The sequence below is a fragment of the Anas platyrhynchos genome, chromosome 12, assembly GCF_047663525.1.
Source record: "Anas platyrhynchos isolate ZD024472 breed Pekin duck chromosome 12, IASCAAS_PekinDuck_T2T, whole genome shotgun sequence".
NCBI lineage: Eukaryota > Metazoa > Chordata > Aves > Anseriformes > Anatidae > Anas > Anas platyrhynchos.
Window position 1 is genome coordinate 23990001 of NC_092598.1, and position 23778 is coordinate 24013778.

General features: G+C 41.5%; 1 pseudogene; it reads right to left on the reverse strand.

Moving 5' to 3' along the window:
• Window positions 1–4734: 4734 nt before the first annotated feature.
• Window positions 4735–18150, reverse strand: LOC140003538 (uncharacterized; annotated as a pseudogene).
• Window positions 18151–23778: the final 5628 nt, after the last annotated feature.

Here is a 23778-nt window from a genome sequence, read left to right on the forward strand (position 1 = left end):
GAATCCTGGAAAACAGAAGGGCAAAAGGTGGCAACACAAACCCATAAAGTTGGGGTATTTTTAGCTAAAAGGACAGACAGGACATTTATGTGGTCTTGAGTCTTTCAAAGAATGCCATGGATTAAGTCAACGTGTTCTGGTAGTCTACGGATCACTTTGGCTTAGGAAGACAAGCCTGGGCTTTTCAATTTGGTCATTCAGAGCAACTTCATTACCACTTTAGTCCCTTCACCCTTTCTCCTTGTGAATACCAAGCACCCCTTCAACACACAAACTTGATGTTACCCCTTCGTCTACCACCCCTCGCACTTTTAACAGCTGGAACTGTTTACAAAGACTCAGCAGTCCTGAGAATCTAAACATAACAGGGATCTATCTTTCTTTACCTGCTGAAACAGAGGCGTTTTTTTCTCTGGTCCGTCAGGCATTCCCTCTTTTAATTCATCTCCAGAAACCAAGGATGCATCGTCATCACTGTCGAACGTATCATCTTGTAAAATAGGATTTAAATGGTCTGAAAGACAAAAGAGGTTTGTTAACTTTCCTGAATAGCCTTTGTCTCGTTCTCTTACATGAATACAGCTTCTAAATCAGTGCCAAAACCCTTTCTTCATTTGAGAGCACACACTGAAAGCTATTTCCTAGAGTTCATCCCACCACAGATCTAAGGAGATGGCACAAGGCCCTACAAAGCTGTACTAAGTCCCACTGATGTGTACGTATAAGGTACGCTACTCTTGGTGATTTTTTTCTCCCCCTTAGAATAAAGGAGATTACAAACAATTTCCGCAGTTGCTAAATAGCTAAAAAACAAACAAACAAACAAACAAACAAAAACAAAAAAAAAAAAAAAAACAAAAAAAAACAAACAAAAAAACAAGACCATTTCTTTCTGGAGGAGGTTCCCACAATGAAAGCACGGGGATTAAGGATGTGATGGCCACAGAATTCCATTCATCTAGTAAATATCAGTGCTAATTGATCTCACGTGCACATGTATAGTACGATCTACAAACATTTAAATTAGGAGACTGGTTAAAAATGATGATAGCTAAAACAATATTTAGCTTAGACCAGTTATACTTGTATCCTGGTCCCGACATTCTTCAGAAAGGAATTAGAAACATTGACCTAGAAATGCTTCCCCTCCAAATATCTGAGTTTTGATTTTTTAAAGAAAAATAGGTGCCTTATACTTCAAACCTCAAGTCAACCTCTACAAATGCTAATTATCTTAGCTGCCGTCAGAAGCAGGATGCTTCAGTAGAGAACGCATCGTCCTTTACTGTGTATTGAGTCATTCAGGGCTTCCATTTGGCATTTCAGTTTCGAATCCAGAATAAAACCTATGCGTTATCTTCCAGACATGCCCAAAAGAAAGACATGCACATGCAAATAATAAAATTCTACCATCATTATGTCTGAAAGGTTTAAGTTGATTGCACAAACCACAAGTTTTTGCTTTAGCAGAATTATAAAGAAGTGGATGCTGTGGTTATACCTTGCTGTCGGTCCTCCTTTAGTGCGAGCTGTGCATGCGGGAAGATCTTCTGCACAACTTGTAAAATATTCGCTCCTGATCTTTTAAAAAGTGGCTTGAAAATGGGTGATAGTGCTTGTCCGGGTGAAGCCACGATCCTGTTTGATGCCGGAACAACCTTCTTCAGAGCCATGAAAAAGTCCTTTGCTTTTATTTTAATAGAAGCAACCTCTCCCTACTTGCATAATATAATGCTTTTTTTTTTTTTTATATAATGCTTTTTTTTTGCTTTTATTTTAATAGTAGCAACCTCTCCCTACTTGCATAAATCTGAGGATAGCATCGACGTAGAGAGCACAGCGCAGCTTCAGTACATAAAGATTTGATATCTGCACCACAGTATCCTAACAAACAAAAATCAAACGTTACATCAGTCAAGGCCCAGGTTTACAACATGCAACATTTAAACAATTTGTAATGCCAAAACCAAACAGGTTAACAGGGAATTCAAAGTGCTACCGCTCTGCAGGGAAGTTTCATGTTGCGCACTGTCTCATCTTGCGCTTATGCAGCTGAAACAGACTCCTCATCAAAAACTATACTCTTGAGGAAGATGCCCCAGAACCATTTAACGTTCTCAGACAACAAAAAGAACGACAACAAAGAGTAAATAGATGAAAGCATCTAACTCTGATTGCTATGAAGGCGTGCCAGCTGCCTCGTTGACTAGTTGTGCAGCAAGGCACAAGAGCTTGGGTACTGCCTGGTACAAGCTAAGGTTCTTTACAACTTGCTCACAAGCAAGAATCCATTTTGGTTTCAGTCTTACCAATGCATTTCTCAGCTAGTTCATCAAGCAACATGTCCGGTGGCTTAGGGGTCCAGTCACGAGTATGAATCTTGAAAATTTCTTTTCTAGCCTGGAAGCAAAATCATTGCGTTTTAGCTTGTCCCAAGTTTTCCTTAAAAATACCAAGAAACAAACAAACCAAAAAGCAAGCAAACAAATAAACAAACAAAAAAAACCCAGTCCTTCCTCAAAACCCCTCATCTATTAATACGCTTTTCTTATTTGCTCAACTTTCAAGTATTTTACAGTTATTTAATATACACTCTGCATTTTCAACCAGGAAATTGAATATTTCTTATTTGTTATACTGAACTTTTTCTAGGAACCTACAATGAAAGAAAAGGCATTTATAGCTTCAATAACAAGTTTCCAAACTACGGGACCTAATGACCCAGAGGAAAATACTGTAATGAAAAATTTATCCAGAAACATTTCTTTGTTGTCCAAAAATCTTCTCTAAAACTTAGCAAGCTTTCATTGTGACAGTCTCATTACTTCATCACATTTGCTTTTCAGGCAGTAAATTCACAGAAAGCACTTCTGGCACAATGCTTCAAATTGCTACAATTACTATAAAGAAGAAAATAATTATGACTCAAACTACTACCACCGATCCGGGGCACAATCAAATGCAAACACGTCCCCTATTCATTCAGAAGTGAAGGATTGAGACCAAAATCACAACTTCATGATGAAAACGCCCAAGTGGACTAAATAATTAAGCAAACAGGTACAACTTTGGGAATGAAAGGTTTGATTATAGAACTAACTACTTGGTGGTATCATCCTGACCATATATATCCAGTACCAGATTTGCCCTCCATGGAACAACGCAGTGTCTCCACATATCACTCTTTTGTTCAAGTTGTCAATTATTTTTTTTTCCTATAAAGTTGGACTTTGCCATGGTAGAACTAACGTTGAATTTAAGTTCTCACCTCTTTATTTGGCAAGTTGAAGAGGAACTCTCTGCCAAAGCGTCCTGGTCTTCGTAAAGCAGGATCTATAGAATCCAGTCTGTTGGTAGCTCCGATTACCACGATCTCCCCTCTGTTATCTGTGCCATCCATAAGCGTCAGAAGAGTTGAAACAATGGAACTAATAGAAAAATATAGTTTTTATTTACTGGTTCAGTAAATTTTGTTACATTCCACATGACTTTCTTGATGCCGGAACAACCTTCTTCCTAGTAGTCATTCAAAAGTGGGAAAAAAATAGTCTACCAAGTCGGGTTTGTTTTTTTGGTTTGATAATACATCTGCAGACTGGTAAGTCATCAAGCACTTCAAGACTGTTTGAAATAATCTCTACATTAATGGAAAAGGAGTACTGCACACTTCTGCTCAGGAAGAAAATCACGGAAAATGTTCCGTGATGTTCCCTCGTGCTTTGGTAATGCTCTTTCTCAGTGTTTTTAGTCTTGTCCTTTCTACCTTGGCATCTCTCTGCAATAGCTGAGGAGGAAAGCTTTTTCGAGCTACATTCAGTGTCACACTTGAGAGAGGAAGTTTGCCGCAATTTCTCACCAGGCTCAGAAGTCTCTTTGCCGTACAAAACATTTTCATTAGAAATGAGGTCACGTTCTTTTGATCTTCTTGGTTTCTCCTTGTCTCCACCGTCATCACATTGGTACTGTGCGAGGTATTCATCCTTCCCAGTAGATTTCGGAGGGTCCGCGACACTGCACAAAATAAAATCACATTTCTCACTTCTGCTGAAGGACGTGAAGATTAACAGTAAAACCTTCCAAAGGCAAACAAACAAACAAAAACCTCCAGACTACAGGAACACTCGCAAAGATATGCCATTTAGAAACCTCTCCTGCGATAAGGACACCTTCTCCAGCTCCCAGAGAAAGTGTTTTTCCCCTCTTGCTTCTGAAGCCATTGCACTAAAAAAGCACACGCATCTGTCTCCCTCCACATGCTGCTGCTCTGAATAAGAGCCAGAAGATTCAAAACCACCCTATTTGGTCTCCCCACATAGCCGAAAAAAACACCAGTTGAAACAGAGTTTTCTACCTCTCTCCCAAGAATTTACATTCACATATCTTGTGACTGCAAAAATAGAAGGCGGGGCTCAGGAGGAACAGCCAGTGTTGGAAATGAAAAAAAGCAGCCTGTTTCTTCAGAGTCTTAAGCCTATTCTACTAGGAAAACAAAACAAAACAAAACAAGAGGAGAGGAGAACAACAGCGGGAAATTTACCTATTCTCCAGGTGTTCAATTGCAAAGCCTCCGCTGGAGGATCAACAGCTGTGAATTCAGCGTGCTTAGGAGAAATCAGATCTACGTCTGAACCACAACTATTTCAGTAGTATCACTAACTTATGTTACTCTGAAGAAGCAGTCAGCACCGTTTCTATGTTAGGAAATAGCTGAACAGAGTCTGTTATTCACAGGAATTATTCAGGCAGGCTTCTTTAGGAAGGCTGGGTTTCACTAGAACATTACTAGCCTGTAAGCCTCATGGCATCACCTTCCATCTTGACTGCTAAACCTCCTTGCTCCCTACTATCTTCTTTGCCAAGATACAGCTGTCCACGTTTACTTTTCCTACTTGGCTGGACTGAATTTAAGAAGGGATCTTGCAACTCTTCCTCTTGTTTGCCACTTAATCATCACACCAAATGAAAACTATTTGCCTTTCACCTCTTTATTTCAGGCATTCTTTCCTAGTGGTCATTTAAAAACGGAAAGAAAAAGTCCATCAGCTTTTTTTTTTAATATCCAGCAGACTGTTAAGTCACCAAGCACTTCAAGACTGTTGGAAATAATCTCTACATTAATAGAAAAGTAATTCCTCAAACACACTGCGGCCGCTTACCTTTAATACACTCGTTGGATGAGACGGAGCTGTATTTCTTGCTTTCGCCTGCGCTGGAAGGCTTCCCTTCCTTGTAAGGTTGTTTACTGCTCTCACTTCTGCATTGCTCACATGAAGAGCCATCTGGAGGATGGGATTCTTCCTTCTTCTCCCGCGTTATCTTCTGGAAATGAGGATCTAAGTGTTCCAAGGAGCCTTTCACTTTCCTGCTGGTTCTCTTTTTTCTTCTTTTTCTTCTCCTTTTTCTTCTTGTTTTACGCTTGCGATTGGCATTGTCAAAGTGGAGCACACAGAAACACAAATCGTGAAGTCTGAAAGAAACATGCAAGTTTAAAAGAGAAAAAAAGATGTGGCACTTGTTGCCTATATGAAACTTTATTTATTTTACCACAGGTGATGATTTGCAGCATGTCAGCTATTTTGTGGTGCTTTGTGCACACGCCACTTACTTTAGATGTAGCAAACTTAAGCCCTCAGATTGGAGGACCATAGGTCCTGGTTTGTACACAGATCATTAACAATGGCTAGCTCTGGAATACGTGCAAGCAGAAAAAAACTTTTAACCTAATCCAGAATGGTGTACGGATGTGTTTCCAACTATGTGGTCCAAAGCTAGTGCTCTGAAACAATTCAGCAATAGCTTTCCTATCTTCACTGATCAACCTAACAACATGATCCCCAGCCAGCTGATGCTATCTAAGTAACTTAGAAAATACCAGAAAAAAAAAAAAAAAAAAAAAAAGAAGAAGAAAAAAAGAGAAGAAAAAAGAAAGGAGAAAAAAAAAAAAAGAAGGAATACATGAGAAGCACCCAGAAAAGAATTAGGATAAAAAATGCGGAGTATGCTGGAATCCTTGCTTACTTGGAATCCTTCTCTCCATGTTTATCCTTAGACTTCTTTTTCTTCTAGAACTTGTGATATTTTTGCATTTTTTTCACCACCTAAAAGCTCCTTTTCTATCTTTCTGTCTTTCCTTTCTATTTCACTTTCACTACCTTCTGCACGGGTAGATTTTCTTTTTCTGTTTCCTTCTGTTTCATTTTTCTGGCGACAGTTCTCCAAATGAGCTGACACAGGTGGAAGCGCATGTCTTTCACGAGAATGTCTTCCAGAATGTTGCTGAGATACCGAGCAACGATGCAAGTCTGCTCGGGGTGTGCTAAAGCGACGTCCATCTTCATCTCTCAAGAGGGAACCGTGAGGCCATCCACTTTTGTAATGACAATGCTTATGTGACCTGCCGTAGTAAGTTGCAGTCCATTTGTCAAAGGCTGCATCGCCGTGAGAGAACTTTCTCTCTCTACTGTCTCCTGTCGCATGAGGTGAATAGTAATCATTGTAATAGCTACATCTTTCCCACCTCCGTGCTTCATCTCGATAGTATCTTTCTCTGCTCCAACTTCTTTCCCCTTTGGATCGGTAATATCTATTGCTACCTTGTTCTGATCTTCCTCCGCTGCCAGATCTGTACTTTGAATATTTGACTGCTCTTCTGCCATTCTCAGGGCTGTTTCTTTCACCAGGGAAAGATCTGCACCTGCTTCCCTCCCAGTGCTCCTGCTTGTGACGCTTTTGCTCAACAACTTCCACGCTCTGAGAACACCTCCTCTTGCTGGAAGGACCTGCTTTTTGACTCTCCTTCTCTTCACTAGGAGCATGTTCCCTCTTGCTTTGGTAATGCTCTTTCTCAGTGTTTTTAGTCTTGTCCTTTCTACCTTGGCATCTCTCTGCAATAGCTGAGGAGGAAAGCTTTTTAGAGCTACATTCAGTGTCACACTTGAGAGAGGAAGTTTGCCGCAATTTCTCACCAGGCTCAGAAGACTCTTTGCCGTACAAAACGTTTTCTTTTGAAATGAGGTCACGTTCTTTTGATCTTCTTGGTTTCTCCTTGTCTCCACCGTCATCACATTGGTACTGTGCGAGGTATTCATCCTTCCCAGTAGATTTCGGAGGGTCCGCGACACTGCACAAAATAAAATCACATTTCTCACTTCTGCTGAAGGACGTGAAGATTAACAGTAAAACCTTCCAAAGGCAAACAAACAAACAAAAACCTCCAGACTACAGGAACAGTCGCAGAGATATGCCATTTAGAAACCTCTCCTGTGATTAGGACACCTTCTCCAGCTCCCAGAGAAAGTGCTTTCTCCCCTCTTGCTTCTGAAGCCATTGCACTAAAAAAGCAAATGCATCCGTCTCCTTCCACCTGCTGCTCTGAGAAAAAAGGCATAGGGGCGAGCGGGGAACAGCCAGTGTTTCTCCAGACAGTGGAGAAAAATGGAAAAACATTCTATGAAGGAACACAAGTTCTCCTTGAGGCACCAACCTGCATCAGAGTGATATGCTCAGTGCTGATCATTAGTTCTGTTCGTAACGCTGGACATACAGCATGGAATTGTACTAATTTAAATCCTTCCATTAAATACTATTAGTAGACAGATAAAACCGTAACGAACTTCCATAAGGTCTTGTCTTAATCAGACTGTGCTCATTTTACCTCGTTTCCTCTGACAAGCTGTTCAGCTGGCTGGCTGTGAGGGACTCCGTGATGATTTCTCGATTGACTGAAGGCATAGCTCCAGGCATCTGCAATCAAAACGCACAAGTCAGCAGACAAAAAAATACTATTTGTAGTAGTACTGAGGACTAGTCTTGTCAGAATTTCTCCATTAAATGGTAAGCAAGACCGTTTTGAGTTGTATGCATTATCTACACTTCAAAGATAACCCCAACTCACCTCCCAAAATCTACTTTATGAAACTTAGGAATTTTTATCTCAGCTGAGCTTAAGTTGACAAGTTCTAATGTAAGCTCAGGTCTGCAGATTCTAATGGGATAATACCACAAAGTCTTACAATCACATTTGTGCTGTGTTTTCTCAGTATTTCACCTGAATTAGGAACACAATAAACACTCCCGAATACATCATAGGTGAGAAATTCTCGATGGAGCAAATCTATGTTTCAAGCAATCCATTTGTTTTAGAAAAGAACATCTCAGAAGGTTTAACAGGTTCAACTCGGCAAGTGGAATCATCAAGTTTCAGTCCGTTTTCTTTCGATTCATTAACTAACCTAATAGCACCATTTAGTGAATCGGTTTTTGGCAGCTCATGCTGGGATCTTCCTTCGTCAGCATTCTGACAGGAAGAACCGGAATGCTGCAATGTACGGACTACCTTTCCAACCAAAATTCCATTAGAGGACATTGCATTGCAATTCCTTTTAAATAAGCCCTTTGACTCCTCCTCAGATTTTCCTGAAGATTCTGCACCGTAAGGGACTGTGTTATCAGAGCTGAGTTTAGGATTTTCATTCACTGTTGGCTCCACAAAAATCTCATCAGAAACTTTTTTGCTTGTTTGCATTTGCTTCATTTGCATTACCGAATTTGTAATTGTGGATGAAGGAACAGCCTGGTAGAGATCTTCATCCTCCGCAGCACTGCTAAGACAGTCAGGCTGTGACACAGTCCGACGAGCAGGCAATTTATTGTGAATACTGGTGGTGATCTTCTGTTTTCTTGACGGATCAGTAATTGAAGGCCTGGTAATTGTCTGGTTTTGAACACAGGCCATCGGTGGTGCTGAAGATGGCCTTTTTAGGGTGACACCAGTGGTCTTTGCGTCCTCTTTTATGGATCCATTTCCATTTAAACGGCTTGAATTCTGTATTTAAAAAGAAGAAATGGCAAGATGGATTAACGCAAACACTGCATTTAACATTTTGAAACACAAAACTCTCCTACTGAGTATTTCTACAAATGGTCTTAACACCTACAAAGAAAAACACACTGCCCTTTAAAGATAAATGCAAGTCCAATAAGCGTATTCAATTCCTGCTTTTGGTTTACAGCCGATTGGAATCAAATTAACATCATCTTTGAAAACCAGCCAAACAACTTAACATTACCTGCTGCTATTCCCAAATATATTTATTTTCCCCTTTAAACATACCCTGAAAAGCCTGAAGTAATTGTTCTGGTGCTCAGGAATAAGACACTTAGTTTTCCCTGTCTTAGCTAAAGTGACGACGATAGGAAAAACAAGTCCTCTTTTAAATGATTCGAGGATTAGTACACTCTGCTTAAATTGTCAAAGAGCGTAGCTCTCTGTGCTTTAGAAAGCTGTCTTGGAGGTATTAAGTAATGGAGTCGCATGGCTGCACAATTTAGCAGTAACCACTGTTTGAATGACTCTGGCTGTAGCATGAAGGCTGTGAAGAAAGCTGCAGCATGGGAAGGAAAACAAAACTAAGATGCTGAAAACCAAACAAAAAACCCCACACCAAACCCCAAACCCACTAGCAGTTTGGTGCCGTTACCTGCCCTCCCACTTCCCTGAATTACCTTAATCATATGAGGAAGAAGTCGTGGTCCCATAAATCCAGCCTGCTTACTATTAGCCCCCTGCTGACCAGGAGGGAATGAACAGGGATAAGATGGTGCTGGCAAGTAAAACGCATGTTCTCCAAGTGTCAAATCATAGCGCCTTCAGAAAAGAGCAGTGATTGGAGTTTAGTTTTTCTTTCAGCCTACTCTTGGATTAAATCCCATCCTATAATTTTAGAGGAACAGTTCATACGATATGGAAGCCTTCTCTACAGAAGGCTTCGCCAAGACTACAAACTGAAAAGGAGAGAACAGTCTTCCTACTAAGACTATCACTTTCAGAACAATAATTCATTCTTACACGACAGATGACCTTCATTCCTCTCCTTCTCTAAATTAGCCAGCTACAGGTAACACATAGATAGCAATTTACACAAGTGCTGCAGTTTCAGGCCAAGCAACAAAAGATAATAAATGACACAGAGAATTTCAGGTTAGACAGAACTGAATTAGACAAATAATAATCTTTCCCTGGGATAGCAAGAAAAACACTTGCAAAACAGAAAAATATCAATAACAGGAAAGTAAATCTCTTCTGAACACATGTTAAGATTTGTTATTACCTGATATAAAAAAGTATGTAAGCTTGCTGACCAAGAACTCTCTTAATGTCAGTACGGACTACTTTAGCATCATTCATCTGATACCAAAGTCCATTACCAGCCTGCAAATAAAGACAACCATTTCTTTAGGTGAATTGCACGTGTTCCAAATGAAATCACGGATAGGAACAAAATACACACGTGTCAAATAAAAATATAATGAAATCTTTTTCCCTAGAAACAGTAGCTGCTAGTCACGCTTTCACTGGTTTGCCAGCACAACCTTTACCCTGTTAGAAATGCTGTTGACTTCTACCTTTACATAGCATATATAGTGTCCTGAGTGACAGCTGACACCGTGATGTACCAGCACCGCGTATAAGGCATAGAGCAGTGGTTCTCCCATTGACTGTGACATGTAGGCTCTCAGGTCCAAATACTCCGGATATTTCACCACCTAAAGAGAGACCAAGAAGATAGAAAATTATCCCAGAGTACTTCGTGGACTAGCCAGAGAAAAACACTTCCAAAAAACACAGACTAGAATTTATTTCTAGAATATATTTCTAGAAGATATTTCTTGATTCACTACAAATAAGTCTTCCCATAAACAATGTTGAAGACTAGAAGTTGCAGAGAACTGTTTCCTGATGAATCAGCCTTCTCAGAGGAAAGCATATGCTTCTTGTCAAGCGGGAACTTTATTGATATTAAGAGAAAGAATAAGCCATAGTCGTTAGTCTACAATTACTGTCTGAAAATATAAACAACTTTCAGCTTTGGGGGATGTCCCATTACACAATGATATAGTTGCATTACAGTGGTAAATATACCTTGTTGATCTTTCCACCTGTGAAATCTGCAAATCTTTTCAGTGATATTGTGAGAACCTTGGAAGAACGGTGTATGGTAAATCTCTTGGATGCAGGAACCATCTTATTACACCTTAAAAACAAGCAGAGATAAGTGTTTGAAGGCATCTTCTTTTTTCGCCCCCAAAACAAACTCGTTTTAATGTCTCACGCATGCCTATGCTATTTGAATGACATTTACTTGCATAATAGGTTGGTCTTTTTTCTTTTCATAAACCCATGCACTGCGTGTCAGGTTTGTTAATACAGTGAAGAAGGTAAATTCTCCCAAAACCCCGGGCATAGCAGGAACAGGAATCTCTCACGAAAGGGTATTACCAGGTTGGATGGCAAGGTACCATTTCTTGGTCTACAAAAGTGGCTATTTGAACTCCAATCCTGGATACATTCTTTCAGCTTTCAAGGGAAATACAAATAATGAAAGTGGAACGAGAGAGCCTTGGTCCCCAGGACTAGAAATTGCAAATAATCTCCAACATAGGTCGTCTATCAACATCAAAAATACAACAGAAGCACATGGTCATTCTACAGGAGGGAGACATTTAACAGTAGGAAGTCTTCATGTACTGAGCTTGTCTGGAAAGACACTGAAACTGTCTGCCATCCTTTGAAACACAATAGTTCAGTTTGATACATTGCCCGCTCCAAGGTAGGACCTACAGTGTAAGCAGTGAAAATTAGCCACTAGCCCAGAGAACAACGGAAACTGGGCAGTTTACATCAAGAAAAGTACTGTCGAGAGCTAATAAATAGAAAGAACAAAAGTATCTCTTTTTGAATTCTGATGGCAAAATACGAGCCAGAGAATTGCAAACCCATAGGGAATGCCTCTGAACAAGACTTCCCCCCTCCAAAGAAACAAAAATCCAAGTGTTTTATAAACTTCCACAAAACTCGTAAGTAGATCCAAAGTTTAGAGGTAGTCCAACAGAGTCATGCAACATATAAAACTGACATCTAGGATTAAGACCTAATTCGTCAAAATCTTACTCGCTACATTTATAGCAATTCTCTCCACCCAGCTCTTCAGGTTTCACAAAGAGTTCCAGAGCTCTGGTAACAGATGAAACCGCCTAGAGGAGCGAGAAAGAAGAGCGTAAAGTCACCGTAAATTCAAAATTCCAGAGACGTACTAGTAGTTTGTAAGAGAATCTTACTAACATACTCCAGCGATCTACTATGAGCACTGTGAAGAAGGAGGCAGAAAGAGCATGCTCAGCATTGACCTCACCTGGAAGTCATTTGACTTCGGAACAAATACTTTTCCAGTAGCCTAGACAGCACCTATAGTGTGCTTTGTCATCAATACTGGGGACAAATTCATCAGTCTAACAATTAGATGTACATTGGGGTAGAACAACAGAGAAGTATGACAGCATTATAATTTTTGCAGAAAGAGAATTCTTTCCCCTTAAACCCAATGCAAATGTGGAGACTATTTACATGGGTTCCACAGAAGGACAAAGTCCAATCCACTTCCTTAGCACCACCAAGCTCTTACGTTTTAACATTATATGTGGTTTGGTTTTTTAAGGTAAACAAGTTTAATTTAGAAAGTTAGGCATGTACTTAAACATCATGAATTATATTTAGAAAACATCTTACCTTTATATCCAAAGTGATATCAAGAAATGCCTCATACGTATCCGAAACTGCTTTGCAATTCAAGCACTTCACTGGAAGCAAAATATAAATGCTTAACCTTATGTGAAGGAGACTAACTGTCCAAATTCAAGTTGTTGCCAGATACTACTTTAGACAAACTACAGACTGCTTTACTACCGACAAAAGACACAGATCAGTTCTAAGGACAGGAATATTTTTTAAAGTACCTCTCGATCTTAGAAATCCTCCAAATATTTGATGAATGATGGTGGTAGCTTGAGAAGATCTGTCCAATCTGGAAATAAATTATAATCAGACCTCAGAAGATTTAAGGCGCAGAGTTAACTCTTCAAAGAGTTTTATGAAAACTAAGGATGATGTAGACTTTCGTTGCTGATAGTAAATAAGGCACTAAAAGGTGCTAGAGATCATTTTTGATAGTAAATAAAGGACTAGAAGGGGCTAGAGAATGTATGAAAGTGAACTTGTTTATGCTTACTCAGTGCTTCCATTCAAGCACGCTTCCTGCATAGCATCAACAGTATAGCGCAAGAACTCGTGTGCGTCTTCTTGACTGCCAAAACGGAAATGTTGTCCTATTCCTAAAGAAGAAGATGATAGTATTCACCTCATTTAAAAATGAAATCATTCTTGTATTTCTAAAATCTCTCTTCTTTCTAGTGTTAAAACCACTTATACACATCAAATAAGTATTTGAAGATTACAAGCTATCGAAAAGAAACACATCTGAAGCCACTTACGACTGAGATTACTGATAACATGCGTAGGCTCGATGGCATCAACAGTGCAACGCAGGGCCTGGTTAATGTGAGTCTCCATTGTGCACATCATGCAAAAATCTTGTTCACGACCTGAAGAGTGAAAGAAGAAAGCATCCCAGTCCAGCAAAATATCCATAACTACAAACAAACATCTAAGTAAAATTTAAACTATAGATACGATATCCACTCTCCTTGCTACATTCTATTCTCCCAAGATGCCAATGTCCCAACAGTCTTGTAACATTTCATTTCACACAACTTTACAGAATAAAAGTATCCACTAAGCCTGTATTCAAATGCATTTTGTGATGAGAAATCTAAAAGACTACTGCAAAGTCACATTTGTAAAGGCTGACAGGAATGTGAACTCCACAGGCTGAAAAATGTATTACTCTCTAAAATTACTACTAAATGCATTACTGTCCAATGCACTTCATTATTCCCACGAAGCAATAAATGATCCTTTAATAAATACATAAATAAATAAATTCATTCATTAAACAAACAGTGCATTAATTGCACTCCGTATGCTATTCGGAGCCCACTGCTAATACAGTGCTCAAAGCCAGCTTCTACAGGTAAAATCAGGCAAATAAGCTTGTCTCAGAATCACTGCTGTTCTTTCACCTTCAGAGCTGTCCAACAGATTTGAAATACTCTTAGAAAGTACTCACATGACTGGCCGTGCTCGAGAGAAAGCATGTAATTGGCAAGTGGGGGTGTGTAGGTCAAACACTGTAGAGTAGCATTAAGAAAACATGTGTTGCCAAGATTGTACAGGCCAACTCCAACACTTTGTGTTTCTCGCCAATCCATACAAATCTTCTCAGGTGGAAAAAGAATGCTCTGTGGTGGAGCAATTCCATCATTAACGACTGCAAGAAAGTTAAATTTAAAAAGAGATTTTGTTTGTTTGTTTCTAAGGAAGGTATTTAAAAAAATACTATTCTGCAGGAGCACCTAGAGGAGCTAGCTACAATCCAAGCCAGAAGAAAATTATTGCAGACAGCTTTAATACCGCCAAATTCAAATTGGCTGGTCAACACAATGTTTTGGGGAAAAAAAAAAAAAAACAAAAAACAGCTTTCGTCAACCATTTTAATTTTTCTAAGGCAAGGCTAACTGCCATTCTGTTTGTAGTACCTAATGCCAAGTTCCTCTCCATCTATAATCTTTAACCTGATTAACTCAACTACTGTTTTTTTCCTTATTATAACTTAAACCACAAGCTTAGACTTGAAATTATACGGAAAAAAGGTAAAAACTAGTAACTAGGAATGACGGTACCCCTACAGATACCAGATCTTTTCCTGAGCAATGTTATCATTCAAAAAACGTGTGAAAAATGGAAGCTGTGAATAGCAACAATCAAACACTTTTCTTTGCAAAACGGAAAAGACATGGATGAATCTGTGCATTACAAAAAGCTCCCCATATTTCTCTGTTGACTGTAAATATATCAAAATTAATTTCTGTAACATCAGTCACTTCAGTTGCCTTAGGGGATTCGCTTTTGAAGTCTTTGTTCACACTAGTCCCCTTCTCTATCAGTGCAACAAGTAAGAACTGCATTTTCTACTTTTGCTTTGAAGAAAATGGAGTCAGGATAAAGCTCACACTTACTTAGATCTCTTGGGGCAAAAGCCTTAGATTTTTCAGATGATCTACAGTAAATAGCACCTCCACGTCCTTGGGCCACAGAGACTTGGCTTGAATCTTCTGCAGGCGGTATCTGGCCCCAGTTTGCGGTGCGTGACATCAGTATTTTAGTACTTGGTTTCTTGGATTTGCCAGACCGCCTTGAAGAGGGCTTTTTAGACTTTGAAGATTTGGGCTTCTTAACTACGGTCATTGTTGACATCTGCGACAGAGACAGAAGTTCTGGTTGACGTAAGAATATCAAGAAGCATTCCAAGAAGAAAAGAATAGCAGAAGTCCTGTCACTTAATCTCAAAGAAACAGCCTTAAGAACTAAATCGCTGGTATGAATGATTTAAAAAGAATCCCCAAACTAAACACACAAAGTGAAAATTTCCATCTAAACTCTATCGGTATTACTTTTAGCTTCTGCAGAACTAGTGGCTGATGCCATTTCTTTCACTTCCGTAGGATTTTAATCCATTACAACTCTGGAGTCTTTTTAATATAAAAATGTAGAAGACATTCTCTGAGGGGAATCAGTTATTTATTGATTTCCAGAGTTGCACAATTATCTGTTAATTATTACCTATGATCTAATAGGTAATTGTTGCAATTATCTATTGCTGGCGTTAGTAATGGAACACTATTACTTCACTGCCTGTGTTTTTCTGTTTCGTGTGCACAAAGGTACCCAGAACTCACTGCTCCTTTTCTTCTGTCTTTCCAGGGATCGCCCTCTACCTCACTGTCTACTGCACCAATCATGAGGGGTTTGTTGTTATTCTATAATGAGCCTAGCTTTTAAATACACCTTTTCTGGGCGTCACTTTGTGATAGCAAGTTAATTTGTGAGGGCTCCTCAGTCTACATCATGTGGTCGCTTTTTCCAGGTGAAAAAGCGGAGCCGTAAGTGGCAGTACACTAAAGCCCTGGCATGTTGAGATCCAAGAAGAGAGATGTTTGGCCCTCCTTCTCACTCCTGGGAACCATATACCTCAAAACCCACAGAGGATGGGCTATATCTCAGAGAAATCTTGGGAAAGGAGAGCATGAAGAGCACGTTTGCAAATTTATTTCTCCCTGGGCTTCTTCTGCTTCTCCACGAAATACGAGTTTGAATATAACTTTGGCAGCAGTACTTCTGGTGTTTTACTCCTACCACATTTAAAACTCCTACAAAAAACTGAAACGTTAGACTAAAAAGCAGCTCTTTCCGTTCTGCTTTGTAAAGTTGCACGTTTTCCTCATGCAAAACAACAGGGCAATGTAAGCTAGAAATGGAAATGCTGAATGTAAAACAAAACAAAACAAACCTCAGCCCTCCAGGACAAAAGCCAATAACTGCTACAAAGTCCTTTTTAAAATGCTGATTAGGTTTCAAGGTGATACCGCTTTAAATAAGCATAATTGTGTGTCCGTAGGCAGAAGCATCCATGACAGGATGAACTTCTATACTTCATGTTTTGTTACTGTCTTACTGTAGCACACAGGGACTTGTTACCTATAGGGAAACCACTAACCTAATGGAGCGTTTAAAACATAAGCTAGTTTGTTATACCAAAATGACTGAGAGAACAAAGCATAAAGTGCTTTCAGATTTCTAGCACGCCTTGATTGCTATCCATTAAACTTCAGACACGTTAAACAAAACACAGTAAATAAGAAAACTCCTAGTCCCACAGCTGGCAAATTATGTGCAGAGGTTGTAACTAGAACTTTTTTCCCTTGACATTTTACATTTAAGATTGATTTTAAATCCATTTTATACACACTTTCCATTCCTGAAAAAACAATACGCAAACCTGAAAAATGCATTTACACGAGAAATGAAGTCGTCCTTGTCCGACTGGAAGACTAAGGTGACAGCTCCTGGGCTCAGGGATTTTCAGATAAGCTCCGATCTTCACCAGTGACAGCTCCTTTTTTCGGATTGAAAGAGAAAATGTTTCAGCAACACACTGAAAACACACTTAAGGGACAAGAAACAAAATTAAGACTGTAGTGAGAAGGAGAAAAGAAAAACAACACTGGGGAAGAAAGGAAAAGGTAAAGGAAAAAGGAAAAAGGAAAAAAGCCTTGATCTTTATACTGACCAACGAGATAAGCCTTACACATTTTTAAGTTTATTTTTGACAACTGATTGAGGCGTTACCAGGTATTAAGTACGATTCAAGAGCAAATATTAACACTAGAAAGAAGAAATCCGATCCACCACCACTGTTTCAAAATACATCCATTTCTAATGTGGAGATAACGTCTCTCTGACAAGGTAGTAGAAAAACTGTAAATACCGACAGAGCTTCCTCTCCCGATGTTCCATATACATACCGATGCTGTTCCTACACCTACGCTCTGAGCATAAATTTATGTTGACATGAGTATCGGGTGTTACTCCTCTCTTTGTTTGCCTTGAGAGACACACCTCTTGTCCACTGAAAAGTAAACTCAAGATTCCAGATCAGTTAAGACAGTTGCTATCCCCCCATTCAGAGTTCTGCAGCAGCACTGTTCAGATGTGTTTAGCAGTCTCTTTAGAAAATGTTATCACTTAGGACCTGCTTCTCAGTAGGTACACGTTTGGCCTCCGCTTAGCAGAGAGTCAATCCCAGCTTAAGCTTTCGTACAAGAGCCCCTTCACAAAACGGACTTGGGCCCTGACATAACTGAGCTTAACCTTTAACCTTGAAGCTTCCTTAAAGAAGGAAGCAGCACCCAGGCCAGGAAATAGAAATTAATCGTCACTTTACCCTGAAACGCAGTGAGCTATTCTGTGCTGGCAGGATTGCTGCCGGGCTGGCCGACGAGGCGGCGGGCAGCTCCCCGGGGCCACAGGGCCTGTCACAGGGAGCCGCCGGAGGTCTCCAAGGTCCGGGAACAGCGGCAACAGCGGCAACAGCGAGGACAGAGGGGACAGCAGCAACAGCAGCAGCCACCTCAGCCAGGGCCGTCTCCACAACCGCCAAAACGGTCTCGGAATGCTGCCGAACTCGGAGCTCCAGCGTGACGCCTTTTGAACCTGGCCGCTGGAAGGACCTGCTTTTTGACTCTCCTTCTCTTCACTAGGAGCATGTTCCCTCGTGCTTTGGTAATGCTCTTTCTCAGTGTTTTTAGTCTTGTCCTTTCTACCTTGGCATCTCTCTGCAATAGCTGAGGAGGAAAGCTTTTTAGAGCTACATTCAGTGTCACACTTGAGAGAGGAAGTTTGCCGCAATTTCTCACCAGGCTCAGAAGACTCTTTGCCGTACAAAACGTTTTCTTTTGAAATAAGGTCACGTTCTTTTGATCTTCTTGGTTTCTCCTTGTCTCCACTGTCATCACATTGGTACTGTGCGAGGTATTCATCCTTCCCAGTAGATTTCGGAGGGTCCGCGACACTGCACAAAATAAAATCACATTTCTCACTTCTGCTGAAGGACGTGAAGATTAACAGTAAAACCTTCCAAAGGCAAACAAACAAACAAAAACCTCCAGACTACAGGAACACTCGCAGAGATATGCCATTTAGAAACCTCTCCTGTGATTAGGACACCTTCTCCAGCTCCCAGAGAAAGTGTTTTTTCCCCTCTTGCTTCTGAAGCCATTGCACTAAAAAAGCACACGCATCTGTCTCCCTCCACATGCTGCTGCTCTGAATAAGAGCCAGAAGATTCAAAACCACCCTATTTGGTCTCCCCACATAGCCGAAAAAGACACCAGTTGAAACAGAGTTTTCTACCTCTCTCCCAGGAATTTACATTCACATATCTTGTGACTGCAAAAATAGAAGGCGGGGCTCAAAAGGAACAGCCAGTGTTGGAAATGAAAAAAAGCAGCCCGTTTCTTCAGAGTCTTAAGCCTATGCTACTAGGAAAAAAAAAAAAAAAAAAAAAAAAACAAAACAAAACAAGAGGAGAGGAGAACAACAGCGGGAAATTTACCTATTCTCCAGGTGTTCAATTGCAAAGCCTCCTCTGGAGGATCAACAGCTGTGAATTCAGCGTGCTTAGGAGAAATCAGATCTACGTCTGAACCACAACTATTTCAGTAGCATCACTAACTTATGTTACTCTGAAGAAGCAGTCAGCACCGTTTCTATGTTAAGAAATAGCTGAACAGTCTGTTATTCACAGGAATTATTCAGGTAGGCTTCTTTAGGAAGGCTGGGTTTCACTAGAACATTGCTCCGCAAGTCCCTTCTATTCCTTTTCCCCTTAGAATCTGGGGATGTTTCAGCTAAAAAGGAGGGCAGAAACACTCTCCGTAGGTCTCCACCATGTAGTAAAACAGCGCTGTGTACCTGGTTAACTTCTGCAGCCAGCAAAGCATTGCTATTTGCAGCAGTGCCCTGACCCCAGCCTCTTGCTGAGCTCCGTCCTGTGCTGCTCGGATGCTCCCGCTGCTCAGACACGGGGGCTTAGAGAGCCACCGGGCCAGCACAAGCCCCCGAGCTCACTGTCAAACTTCACTTTTGGCATCTTTCACTTCACCATCGCCGCCGGACGAGGAGCCCAGCAATGCCTGACGCCGCTCCGGGCTCACCTAAACGCGGGGCAGGAAATTCAGATTCAAAGCTGCGAAGGTTTTTCTTAGTGAAAGCATGGAATGAGTGGCCATCGGTGACTAACCTTACAGGAAGGCATTCACTTTGTGAATGCTGCAGTGAGTGAAGACTGAAGGCGTTTTCTGAGTGACCTAAGGAGAGCCCTCCCCGAAAAGCAGGACGTTTTATTGTCTATGTAACATCTCCTTTGAAGGCTCGAGCATGAGATACACCAGGTTTAAAATCTCAAGACACGGATCTGCCACCACAGAAGCAATACATTTCATCTACTAAGCCTAAATACCGTATTTTGCCTCCTCTGTAGGTTTAAAAAAACACGGCCATGCTTGAAGGAATGCATTCTCAGATATTCTACGTATTTACAGTGCTTTAATTAATACCACAGACATGTTGTGCTGTTGAGGGGAATTTGCAATTACATTTTCATTTCCAACCAAACGCAGCCTGACACAAATTGGGAGCAAAAGGAACTAATCATCTGGAAGCCGGGATATGCATCATTCGCCATTTTCTAAGAAAATGACAAAAATATAAAACCCCAGCAGTCTGAGAACGTGAGCGCTGAGGTAAAGGCCTGATCAAACAAACGCACACAACTATGATTTGTCCTTTTAACTCAGCAAAAGTCTGCAAACTGCCATGGTAGCAAATGAGGAGAAGGAGCTGGTATTTACAGAAGTTGCAGCTGAAGATTCAGATAAACCATTCGGGTCGATGCTCCCTTCCTGCAGGTTTAAGCTGCGGTCACATCGCCTATTTCAAACCCTTTTGATTTCTACCAGTCACCCCAGATCCCACCTATTTTGCACGTTTTCCAATCAATGAATTCGCTACATGATTTCTGGGGCAGAAGAGCAGGCCTGGTGAAGAGGAGCATGCCTGGTGCCATCATTCAATCAAATCAAAAGCGTCCAGGAGAAGCCCGGGGTGTGGTACTCACAGGGAATGTTTGCGAGCGGCCAAGTTCAGCAGAAGAGAATAGGCAGGACTGGAAGCCCAGGGGAACGAGATGCATCTGTTGTTGCAGGCAGCCCCAGCAAAACGTTACAGCTTCACTAGCCTGGGGCATGATTCCCCCCTTCCCTTTTCACAGCCAAGTACAATATTAGCTTGCCTTTTCTTTTTTTTTTTTATTATTATTATTATTATTTTTATTTCTTTTTGCCATCGTCAGGCTGAGGCCGGCTGAGAATATTTTGTGTCTAGACTAATAAATGTTTGTGCAGATTTTGCAAGAGCGGCTTATGGGAACAGAATCCACTTTTTGTTTTCTGCTGGAGGAAAAAAAATAAAATAAAAATAAAGGAGGAGCATTAAAAGCAACCAAGCACCCCCGTGCATTTGTTTGAAATTGCATATTACGGTGCTGCTATTTTATGTGCAATCAATACATAATTTGGAAGAAAAAAATGCTTTTAAAATTCAGAGCTATCCCTGAGCAGCTAAGGTTCTCTTGGAAACTGAAGGAGGAGTCTGAAATTATTGTTCTTTTGTTTGCCTCCCCCAGTGGGAAAGGCAGCACACAAGTAGAAACCACTGTGCTTTGAGGCGGCATGAATCATTAAGAATAAAGATTCCTCCCCCCCCTCCCCCTCCAATTAAACATGAGATATTAAAACTGAATCTAGGACAAAGGTAAACTAAACAGACTCCTTCCTTCCCAGGCAGTCAGTGGGTTAAATCAAATATCAAAGGGGCAACATCAACCTTATAACTTCCTCTGCCGAAATTAAAAAAAAAAATAAAGGTAACTTCTATTTTGCCTGCCCCGACCCCAATTGCATCGCCCGAATGGGTGCAAACTGCTGGGATATGTGAGGGCCCAAGCCTACATTTTCCCTTTTTCGTATTTGTTGGAGGAGGGCGGGGTATCTCCAGATGAAATGGCTGACCGAGCTTTTTATTTCCTCGCTTTGGGTGGAAATGACTGAATCTTTCCAGGCAGCGGAGCAGTGCTCGACCGGCTCCCTCGGCCTCCCCGCGTGGGAAGAGCTCTGCCGGGAGCAGCCCGCGTAACCCTCAGATGCCAGCCCCATCAGGATTAGGTCCAGCAATGGGATGTTGGCTCCTCTAAGTGAGGACGCATCCTCTCGAAACACATACACAGAGATTTAAATGAGATATTCCCAAGAACACTTGCCTATTCTTTCAGCACGTGTGCAAAGAGTAAATTCATTTTACTTCATTCCTCTTTTTCTCAACTCTCCCCTCCTTCCTCTGGAAGGAAACAGCCAAGCAATATTAGCAGGGCCTTCCTTTTCCCCTGGTGGAGTCCAAGAACGCGAGAATTGAGAAAAGCGACTTGTCAGGAATCAAGTTTAAGAAGAGTGTTTGTGGACTGCGAGGTAAAATACCGGAAGCTGTAATCAGAAACACAACTTTTAACTAAAAAAAGCTTCTTTCCATTGTAAATTATTCCAGTTAGTGAAATAACAAATTAGTTCTCTGCTCAGCCACAGCCTCCTCCACCAAATTTAAGTAAAACCTGCAAAGAAGTTGAAGTTGTAAAACATTTGTCAGATGCAAGGGGCAGCGTTGCGTGGGTTAGCATCACGCTCAGATGCCCACAGTACCAACAGGTGCTTTCTTTCCAGAGGCACTGGCTCCTCCACGAGTTCCCCGCACGAAGAACTGAAGAAGCTGCAGGCAGGGTGAGCCTTCCTCAGTCCTCATCCTCACAGCGAGGAGTACTGGGGACGGGGAGCTGTGTTTCAGCTTGCTAAGAAGCAGAAACCCCCCGAGTTTTCAGACGGGCTCCGCTCAGCTCCCCTTGTGACTGCTGCTCGGGACATGACCCTGCCTTGCTCAGCACCCTCGACTCCAGCAGGTGCTGCTGCTGGCAGCTGCCCTATGTATACAAAAAAAGAAGAAACCAACACAGTATTTTCCTGCTTTTAAGTATATCCCAAAGATTTACTAGGCATTGTGACGTTCTGCAGAAGCCCACAGCTGTAACTAAGGTTTGTGGGGTGTAGAGGGGCTGGGGGCTAAACAAGGCCAAGAAGAGCCACATCTCCTCCCCGTTTGTCTCCCCTGTACTCTTTTTAGGACATCCAACATTCCCAGATCTCGTTTTGTCCCAGTGACCAAACAGGAGCCTGGCACTCATGCACTACGCCTTAAAACCTCTACAAACCGTGCGCCTAAGTCACAGCACTCATTATAAGCCGGCAGCTCTTTCTGGTCTCACAAACTATATGTGGCTTGAGAGATGCTCTCCAGATTCAGGGCGCTGAACACCTGCAGCCTTTGCCATAACCATGACAAAGTTCAGGAGCTCCCTGCTGGCTCCAAGGCTGGCTCCAGCAGCGGCTTCAAGCTGTGGGTCAAGAAGGCCAAGACACCCAACGAGAACCTGCAACACCAAGTGGCTTTCTGGAACGGCTCCAAACACAACTGGAAGCCTGTTGGTTTTTTTGGAAGTGAGCTCTTCTGGACCTGTTAGGTGCAAGCAGAAGTCAAACTCTCAAAGCATGTTTGTATCATTAAGCTCTCCATGATCTATCTCCAAGGTCTTCTAAGAGCTAGTAGCAACGTGGTCAGAGTTCTTGCCTGTTTTTCCCTTCACGTTCTTCCACGTCAGCAGCCCTGTGCTCCCTTTGGGCTGACTTCCAGAGCTGGGTAGAAAGGATCCCCTGGAAGCAGAGATGCTGCTTTATGCAACACCTTGCAGCTCACTGCACTCTGAAGGGTACACGAAAAGAGGTGAGTGGTCCTGGTGTGGTTCCTTCCAGCTCTCAGAAAGGCAAGAGAACTGGAAATGAACCATCAGCCAAAGGGAGGCACGGCGCAGCCTTATGAAATGCCATCTGGCTGCTACAGGATAAGGAAAGGAGGCATTTTTGGTGGCTCCCATCTCCACAGAAAAAGAAACAACTATTTATGCAGCAGAGTGGTTGGAGTATTTCAGGAGGCCCTGAGCTACCCCAAAAAACAACAACGAAACCACAAACCAAACCGAAACCAAACCAAACTAACATGATGGACTGCAATAAAAGATGAACATCAGAATTAATACTACCCATGACAATAAAGATGTTGAAAACTTGAGTCATCACATCCCTTGTGTAGACTGCAGGAGGAAGCACCTTTAGTGCCTGATGTGACAGTGTCAGAAAGTTAATTAATAACACCACAAAACTGGATTCCTGTGAGCACACACTCGGCAAAGGTGATACAACCGACAGCCGGACTTGAACACTGATACTGGTACCTGACTGGGAAATAGCGAGGAAACAAAGGGAGGAGGG